Here is a 10,434-nt window from a genome sequence, read left to right as displayed (position 1 = left end):
GGGGAAGAAGAACAAACTGGGGAGGAAGGTAGAGAAAATGGTGCAGCAGTGAAGGAGTGAAGACCCAAAATCCCTGTAAATGTTCATTAAAATTAATAAAATTTAATAATAATAAAAAATAAATATAAAAAGAAGGATGGAAGGACAGCACAGGAGAGGAAGACCCCGCATGAGATGGATTGATGCAGTAACTGGGAAGATAGGGGTTGGTGTGTCAGAATTAGTGAGACTGGCTCAGGACAGGGAAGGATTCAGAGCTGCTGTACATCAGGTCGCTATACATCTCAGGTGACTCAACCATTAACATTCTATGACACGTTTGGAAGCAGGAGTGGCATCCACTTCCTAAACAACATGCTTCCAGACACTTTATGAACTTTGATAAATGTTGATAGTTGCAGAGGGGCTTCAGGCCTTTTATTCATAGGGTTGCTATGAGTTGTGCTCGACTCAAAGGCAATCAACAACAATAACAATGCACTGCCAAGAGAACAAACAGGACTGTCCTGGAGAGGGTGAAACTAGATTGATTTTCAGAGGCTAGGATTTTGGAGCTCTGTCTCACATACTTTGGGCAAGTTACCAGGACTGACTTAGTCCTTGGAGAAGGGCATTATGCATGGAAGCATGGAGGGTCAGCAAAGAAGAGGAAGACCCTGGATGAGATGGGTTGACACAGTGACTGTGGCAATGCGGTCAGACGTGTCAGAGGTTGTGAGGTAGACTCAGGACAGGGTGAAGTTCAGAGCCATTGTTCACGGGGCTGCTCTGAGTTGTAGTTGACTTGATGGCACCTAATATCATGTTGTTATGTACCATGGAGTCAGAAGGGACTCATAGCTGACTCTCCACTGGGTTTTCAGAGACGGTAAATCAAATGAGAAAGGAATGTCCACCTTTTTCCTGCAGAGTGACTGGTGGATTTGAACCATGTACCTTTGGTTTGACAGTGCAATTTCTTACTACTGGGCCATGAGAGCTCCATATACACATTGTTGTTGTTGTTGTTGTTGTTGTTATGTGCCGTCGAGTTGCCTGCAACTCATAGCGACCCTATGTACAACAGCCCTAAACTCTGCCCTATCCTGGGCCAATCTCACTGTCTCCGACACACCTACCCTCATTACCCCCATCTCAATCCATCTCCTCGAGGGTCTTCCTCTCCTGTGTTGTCCCTCCACCCTGCCAAACATGAAGTCCCTCTCCAAGGACTGTTCCTTCCTTGCAACTTGTCCAAAATATGTCAGACAAAGCTTCACAATCCTTGCCTCCAAAGAGCAGCCTGGCTTCACCCTCTCTAGGACAAACCTGTTTGTTTTCTTAGCAGTCCATGGTATATTCAATACTCTTCTCCAGCACCATAGCTCAAAGGCATCAACTCTCCTTCTATAATCCCTAGTCATTGTCCAGCTCTCTGATGCATAGCAAGTTATTGCAAAGATCAGGGAATGTATCAGACACACCTTAGTCTCCAGACTGACATCATTGCTCTTCAGTACTTTAGAGAGGTCTCTAACTGCAGACTTTCCCATGGCAATAGGTTTTTTAGTTTCCTGGCTGCTGGGGCCAAGAGTGTTGACGGTGGAGCCAAGCAAACCAAAACTGTGAACAATTTCAATCTCTTCACCATATATACATATTATATCCAAATATATATTATACATATATATTTGAATATATATATTTGGATATTAGATATATATATATTTGATCCAAATGTATGGTATGTACTATATACATATTTTATATATATATATATATATATATATATATATACTATATATTTACAACATAATACATATTCTTGATATAATGTATATGATATGCTTATTTGTGGGTGTGGTCCCATTCACCTTCCCATACCTGTTTGGCTGGGGTGTCTTTCTGAGAATCGGCTCTTAGATTACTGTTATTACTGTTTGCCTTGGATTTAAGCATGTCAGCTTGGCTGGTGGGGATTCTCAGTAGTTTCACACATTCAGTCTCTGCGATTGGAATCATAGTGAGGCTGGCCCTCCAGCAGGTTTTCAGGAGGCTGTAAATCCCATAGAAGGAGACTGCCCATCTTTCTCTGCAGGTCCGCAGAGTGAATTCCATCAGCGGGAGAGGCCGGCCTTTGGGTCTGCAGTGTAGCTCCCCACAGCGAGGCCACCAGTTAGGCAGTTAGGTGCATCTCCCGTGATCTGAGAAGTTCTGATAAGTTGTAAGAGGAGTTGGAGAGGGAAGTGACACCTCTGATCCAATTTAAAGGGGAAGGGGGTCTTCCCTGGGGTGTGGCTGCAACACTGTTTATCTTACAGGAGAGAGAAGGAAGATCCCATCACCAAAAAGAGGCAGGGGCAAACTTCAGCGTTGGATACAGACTCCTGCACAGCAAATCACACCCACTTCCCAGACCCAAAGGAAGAATGACATGAGGACACGGGGAGGTCGCCAAGGGGCACCTGTCCAGCAGAGGCTGAAAGGACACAAGGACCTTCCTCCAAAACCGTGGGCCAGCAGAAGGGAAGCTGCTGGTGGAGCTGTCACTGTGAATGTGGGCTGGTGGCTTCCTTATTCCGAGAGGATTTCTGGGAGTTGGAACCATCCACATGTGATACTTCTGTAACAGCTGGGCTGGGTAACCTGGACACTGTTGCCATAGCAGACGCTGTTAGTTTTTAACAGTGTTTACCTTTTGGCCTCTAACTCTTGTGCCCCTCCCACTGTCTTCTTCCACTTTGGTCCTAGGTTGAGACTCCTTTATCGTATATGGTCTGTCTTTCACCCAAGTTAACACATGGCTGTTGTCAGGGACCTCTCCACAGTATGAAAAGCAGTTATGTCAGTTGAAGATTAAACTGTGCTTGATCAAGCCATGATGTTTTCAATCACTTGCTATATGTCAAGAGCTGGACAATGAGTAAGGATGACAGAAGGAAAAGTGACGTCTTTGAATTATGGTACAGGAGAAATTCTGAATACCTCACAGACTGCCAGAAGAACAGACAGCTATGAGACAGAGCGCTCCTTGGAACAAAAGATGACAAAGTTTCGTCCCACATATTTGGGCATGTTGGTAGGAGAGGCTATTTATTCCTTGGGGAGCGGCATCATGCTAGGAAAGGGGGAAGGTCAGTTAAAGTGAGGAAGACCCTCAACAACGTGCTCTGACAGTGACCACGACAGTGGGCTATGACATATAGGAGATGATGAGGACGACACAGGACAGGACAGGGTTCAGATCTGTTGTCCTTAAAGTCGTTCTCATTCATACTCAACTCTGTGGCACCTAATAAAAACAATAACAACTCATGATGACAGTAATCAAGAAATCAAAAGACTGTTGCAATGGAAAAATACACTGGCAAGGACTTTTCCAAAGTGCTAAAGAGCAATGATGCCAGCTTAAAGACTAAGGTGCACCTGATCCCAACCATGAGCTCTCCAGTTATTTCCAATGTCTGTGACAATGAGGAAAGATAACAAATGAAGAATCAATGCCTTTGAATCATGGCATTGGAAAGAAGAGCTGAATATCCCACGAACTACAAAAGAGGCAAATGAGTCTGTCTTGGAGGAAGTGAAACCAGCGTGCTTCTTAGAGGCCAGGCTGGGGAAACTTCCTCTCTGATACTTTGGGCGTGTTGTCAGGAGGGTCTAGTCCTTGGAAAAGGACTTCATGTTGGAAAGACGGGTGGTCAGAGAAGGAGAGGAAGACCGTCCTCAAGATGCACTGACACACCAAGGTAACAATGGACGTGAGCATTGCAGAGGTGACGAGGAGGCGGGGTACGGCAGCGTACACATCCATTGTTCACAGGGTCTCTGTGAATCACAGGTGACTCACCAGCATCTAACAGCAGCCCTCCAGTTAGTGGTTTATCCTTCTTTCTCCTCCCACCCCTGCGAACTTTTAAAGAGGGTTTCTTCCTGTGCATGTATCTTTTGATTCTGAGTACTATTGATTTCATACTATATTCATCCAGATGGTGCAAACGATGGCAGCATAGAGGGCACCCAGCTCCACTATGAGCCCCATGAGAGGGATCGAGGGGGAGGAAAATGTGGAGCTAGACTCACAATCTGCAAAGTTGCCAGGCTTCCTGGGGTGACAGACCCCGGAGACAGTGACCCTAAATCACCCTTCAAGCCTGGAACTGAACTCACTCCTGAGGTCAAAGCAGCAGACAGGACTGAAAAGCAGCCAGCAGTGCCAGGGAGGCACGCACTGCCCAGAACAAGCCACCCTCCGGGATTGGAAGGCTGTCGTTCGCCCAGGAAAGGAAGGGAAAGGACGACGCATGGACACAGCACACGTGAGGAGGAGGGGGCGGTTCCGGGGGCTGCTGTCAGTGTCACAATCAGCACATCACCTGCTGAACGGAAAACTCATTTGCTCTGTAAACTTTCACTCAAACTCTAATAAAAAGTTAAAAACTTGACCAGCTGAGACTTTCTTTCTACAGATGTGTTGTTATTGTTGTTTGTGACCGTTGAGTCGCCTATGACTTACAGTGGATCCGTGCTCCACAGAGCCGAGTCCTGCCCTGTGCTGCGGCACCCTCCTCTCTGACACACCTCACCCACTGCTGCAATCACCGTGTCAGCCCCTCTTGTTGAGGGTCTCCCACTCTTTTACTGACCGACGGCCCTTTCCAGGGGAAGTCCCTTCTAGCAACACCTCCAAAGTACGTGAGCTGAAGCTTCTCCGGATCTAACACTCCACAAGCTCCACGCATTGCTGTCCCGTTGGGACTGACCCATGGCTGACGCCACTCCCCGCAGCGAGCTTCAGGGGCCTGTGAATTGCCCCGGAGGAGACAGCCCAGCTTTCTCTTACGAGAAGCAGGTGGATTTGAACCAGCTGCCTTTGGATTAGCAGCTTGACCCCTGGATATTCCTTGAGCACTTTTCACAGGAGGTCGTTTCCCAGTTGGATTTTCCTGGGGGCAACTGGTGACCCTGCAGTCTCAGGATGGGGGGTGTCAGTGCACTTTCCAGGTCAAGTTAGCATCGGCACCCGCTGTTCACTATGTCACCAGGGCTCCCCTCCTTTCTGGGTTGACCTGGGCCCAGTCACCTCCCCTCTCTGGGCTGAATAGTGTCTCACGGTCACTGCTCCCTGGCTCTGTGACTCCAGACAGGGACAAGCCAGCCCCCTTGGCTTTCTGGGGAGAGCGTCCTCCCACTTCTACCACTTGCTGAGGCACAAGAAATGATGAGCAAAGTGATGAAGAGACAACTCACGCAGAGAATGTGGCGCAGTCCAGGCTGAATCATTGCACCTTCAGAAGCCAAAGGCCAATTGCGGCTTTTCATAATCATGATCTGAAAAGTACAGCCTCTGTCACTCAGGCGCCTGGGAACAACGGATCCCACTCTTCGAGATAAATGACTTTCCAGCCAGCCACCCACCTGTCCCCAGATAACCTGCTGGGCTCCCGCTGATGGGCTCCCGCAGACGGGCTCCCGGTGACTGGCCAAAGGTGCTGACACAGGAGGGGGCTTTCCTGACACACGTCTGGCAAGCACCTCCGTGCTGCAGCCGGTGTCCATCTACTGGGACAGGGACAGCCACTCCATCGCCTTGGGCTCCACAGAGGGTGGAGAGTGATAGCAGGTCCCCGTACTGGACCCCCATCTGGCCTTTGCTGGCACATTTTACCCAAACAACACCAAAAGCAGGGGGTGTTTGGCTAGGTCACCTTGTCCAGCTCCTGGTTTGAGAGAGGCAAGATGGTTTGAGCTGATCAGTCCAAAAAGTGGCTGAGGGAGTGGGTGTCAGGGGTGGGAGAACGTGGGGGTGGTGAGCATGGCATGAGAGCGCCGGCAGGGCTGGACAGCGAGTGGTCCCACGTGCCCCCCTGGTGCTGCAGAATCCCAGTGTGTGGTCCTGTGTCTGTCTGCATGACAGTACGTGCTCCGAGGCCATCAGCTGGCTGACCCTCTGGATCCTCCTGGTACCTCACTCACCCCACCGACTGGCCAGGCGTCAGCTGCATGTGGCTGTCGTTGTGTACCATCGAGTCAGAACTGGACCACAGGTGACCGTCCTGCAGGTTTTCAGAGGCAGGAAAGCACATGGGAGGAGACTGTCCATTTCTCCCGCGAGGAGCAGCCGGTGGCTTTGAACTGTGTACCTGCGTGTTTGTGGTGCAATTCCTTACCACTAAGCCACCAGAGCAGTAGGATGGAGGTGACAAGGGCTGCGTCACACTCACTAGCTGTGATCCGGACCCCAGGAGGTCCTGGGCAGCTCGGAGGAAAACGCAGAATGAAACAAACAATTGTGTTAAAGGACTGGACTCAACAGCCCTATGGCGCTGGACCACCTAGGACGGGGGCTCCTGGACGCTTTTCACCAGGAGACTGAAACCACACCCAGGACCCCCTCACAGCCACGCCCAGACCCCATGCCTGTGGGGAGCGGCAACATTGCCTGAGGGTGCGTGCTTCTCAGAACAGTTAGCCAGCACTCAGCCAGAAAGTAAAGCTCAGGAGGTAAAGTGCTGTTGTTGTTTTGGGTGGTACCATCAAGTCAAGTAAGACTCTTAGCAACTGGAAGAGCAGCAGAAGTCCTGGCCTGTGTCATCCTCATCATCTCTGATACACTTGAGTTCATCACTGCAGTCACTGTGTCAAGCCATCTCACTGAGGGCTTTCCTCTCTTGCCACTCCATGATGGGATTGCAACTAAAGTTACAAACAAAATGTGTATCAATTATACTGAGCAGAAAACTAGAGAGGAGAGGAGAGGGGAGAGGAAGGGAAGGGAGGGGAGGGGAGAAAATAAAACAGGAATACTCATTGTTCCTCTACCAAAGCAGAGAGTACCAGAAGGATGTCTATTTGTGTTTTATTGACTATGCAAAGGCATTTCACTGTGTGGATCACAACAAATTGTGGCTAACCTTGAGAAGAATGGGAATCCCAGGACACTAATCAAGTGCTCATGTGAAACCTATACTAGGACCAGGAAGCAGTCGTCGAAACGGAGCAAGGAAATACTGCATGGCTCAAAATCAAGATAGGAATGTGTCAAGGATGTGTCCTTTCTCCATATATTTTCCATCTATATATGGAACAGATCATTCGGGAGCCTGGACTTCAGGAAGAAGAATGTTACATGGGGGTTGGAGGAATATTCATTAACAACCTGTGTTATGCAGATGACACACTTTGCTTCCTGAAAATTAGGAGGACTTGAAGTATTTGCTCCAGAAAGTCAAGGACTGCAGCTTTCAATATGGATTGAAGCTCAACATCAAGAAGACAAAGATTCTCACCACTGGGCTGATTGGTAGCACCATGATGGGTGGAGAGGAGATTGAAGGTGTTAACAATCGCATCTTGTGTGGACCCATAACCAACGCTCTCAGCGCCATCCATCAGGAAATCGCTGGTTTAGGAAAGTCTGCTGTCGGAGACCTCTCCAGGGAGCTAAAGATCAATGAAGTCAGTCTAGTGACTAAGTGACACCTGATCCAGACCTTGGTCTCCTCATTGCTTGCTATGCCTCCAAGAGCTGGACAATGTTAAAGATGACAGAAGAAGAATCAATGCTGTTGAGTTGTGGTGCTGGAGAAGAATACTGGACTGCTGAGAGAACAAACAGGTCATTCCTGGAGAGGGTGAAACCAGATTGCTCCTTGGAGGCAAGGATTCTGAAACTCCGTCTCACATACTTTGGACATGTGGTCAGGAGGGGCCACTCCTTGGAGAGGGACATCATGCTTGGAAGGGTGGAGGGACAGCTCAGGATAGGACGACCCTATATGAGATGGATTGACACAGTAACTGGGGTGATGGGGGAAGATGTGTCAGTGGTGGTGAAATTGGCTCAAGATAGGGCAGAGCCCAGGGCCATTATTCACAGGGTCACTAAGAGTCATGGTCGACAGGACAGCACATAACAGCAACAACAAATAGTTCCTCTTAAAGCTATTTGAAGAATGTGGTGAACAAATGCACAAAGTGTGCTGAATATTGTCGAATGTGCAGTGAACACTCGTAAGTCAAGGCATTAATGTTATTTAAAACAGCAGCCACCACCTGGGCGTGGTGACCACACTGCCTTTCGCTGCCCATACCACCAATGGGAGTGAGAAAGGTCTGAGGTTGACAAGCTGGGTCCTGCACAGTGTAGGGTTTCAGGCCCCTGGCAGGGTGCTTCACTGTGGAAAGTGAACAATGGTGATTGTTCTGGCGGTTTGCAGAGAAGAGATGAAGTGAGCCTTTTCTTGGTACTTACCCTGCACCTCACCCCAATTTGTTTTGCTCAGACCCCAGGCACTGGAGGACTTGGGTGCTCATAGGAGGAAGAGGTCAGCATACAGAGCCCTTTTACGAGCATGCATACTGCCCAGCAGTCCTGCAGGCTTTTTCTGGGCCTGGCTAGGCTCACTGATGCTTTGTCCTCTGGTGGGTGGAGACTGGCCCTCTCTGCACATTGGCGCATCCAGGGCTGCAGGTTCTGAAGTGGGCTGTGCTGGGCCCGTAGCACTGCAGCCCATGGCCCGGCGCCTGACCTGCTGTGATGGTGGCTTTGTACAGGTTCACAGTGGCCTCTCAGCTGTCGAGCCACCAGCCCAGGCCGATGAGGTGAGCTCCTTCAACAGACCCTGTGGCTCAGAGAAGCAGGGACGCACGATCAGAGCACTGTTCCGGGAGCGGCAGATGAAGTTCTCCAAGAGCGTCCCACTTCATTTTCTCATGTTCTAACTGCCTGCTAGACACTGCGGATCTGCAGCCTGGTCCGCCTGGAGGCTGGAGGTGAAGGATGGGACATGGTGGGGAGAACGTGCCGATCCACAGACCCACATTCTACCCCTTCCCACTGCACAGCCTGCAGGGCTGCACTCCTTCTGGGCCCTGGCCTCTCCTGCATGAAATGAAGACAGCTGTGTCCACCTTGCAGGAAAATTGGGAGGGTGTGTTGAACTGTGTCCCCCACAGCTCTATTGTGAGTGAGCTCTGGTGGTGGGGTCCACAGGAGGCTGTCCTGCTGACCCAAAGGCGGGGCCTCTCTCACCGTGTGAACTCACCAGAGGCTCCTCGGAGAAAGAGGAACAATCAGCTTCGGAGCAATCTGAAGCCTCAGAAAACCCAGCAGAGCATCCCCCGTGAGGCTGTTCCAACTTGAGAGCGTTGGGAGACTGTGCACAGGGTTACTATGGGTCCAGCCAGCTCAGGTCACCAAACGACAGCTTAGCTCATGGCTGTCCAGTGGGAACCAACTAACAGCTGAATCTCCAGCGATTTTTTCAGAGACTGTAAATTGTATGGGAAGAGATTGTCCATCTTTCTCCTCGGAGCAGCTGGTGGATTTGAACCACCTGTTTTAGGCTGACAGTGCAAGCCCTTACCCACTAGACCAATAGAGCCCCCTTACAAAAAGAAATTCTGTTTTTAAGGGCTAGTCCCTGGATTTGTCAATATGACCCAATAGTAAGTTCCTTTGTTAAGTTAATGAAGTCATGCCTGTGTAGATAAGTCCCAAATCTAATTACTTCTGAGTTATCAAAAGCAGTTCAAAACCAGGCCAGGTGCTGACTGTGGAACAGACTATAAATTACTCATGTGCAAGTTCAAATTGAAGACAATGAAAACAATTCCACAAGAAGCAAAATATGCCCATCAACAAACGAATGGATAGCGAAGCTGTGGTATATCCACACAATAGAATACTATGCAACATTGAAAAATAAGGAACTCATGCAATATTATTCAAAGTGGGTGACCCTGGAGGACATTATGCTGAATGAAGTATCTCAGTCACAAAGGGACAGATACTGCATGGTGCCACTGTTGTAGAATGGGTCTGACATCAGGGTTGGGGTATGACAGAAAAAACTGGATAAATTATGTATATTGTATTGAAACAGATGAGGGAAAGAACAGATTAGAGGTGATCTATGATTGAGTATTATGGTTAGCACAGGAATCCAGAATTAAAGTTGCATAGAGAAGTGTACTCGGGGTGGGGGGGAAGGGATGTGGGAATTGTATACTAATGAAGGAATTTTTTTTTCTTTTTCTCTTTGGAGGGGGGAGCGAGCTGGTGGGGAGGCGTGGGCAGGGAGAAAAGTGCGGCAATGAATGAATGGAAACCCAAAACCTCTGTAAATGTCTATTAAAATTAATAATAATTAATAAAGAAGCAAAATATGACCTAGGTTCTATCCATCTGAATTTAAAAATCATCCTAGGAACAAGTCTGAGGCATTGAACAGAAATGATTGGAGACTAGATAAGTTGTGAGATGACATCAAGCATATCAGCCACGAAGACAGCAAAAAAAATCATGACAAAGACACAGGATAAAAGAAAAAACCAAAATGAGTATGAGATGAGACCATGAAAATTAAATTAGTGCATCAAGAAGCCAAAACAAAGGGAGAAAATGTCAAAGTAAAAGACCTGAACAGAATATTTCAAAGGGCTGTGTGAGAA

The sequence above is a fragment of the Elephantulus edwardii genome, unplaced genomic scaffold (assembly GCF_000299155.1).
Source record: "Elephantulus edwardii isolate Elephantulus edwardi_28Jun2011 unplaced genomic scaffold, EleEdw1.0 scaffold00002, whole genome shotgun sequence".
Taxonomy (NCBI): Eukaryota; Metazoa; Chordata; class Mammalia; order Macroscelidea; family Macroscelididae; genus Elephantulus; species Elephantulus edwardii.
This window is presented reverse-complemented; position numbering follows the sequence as displayed.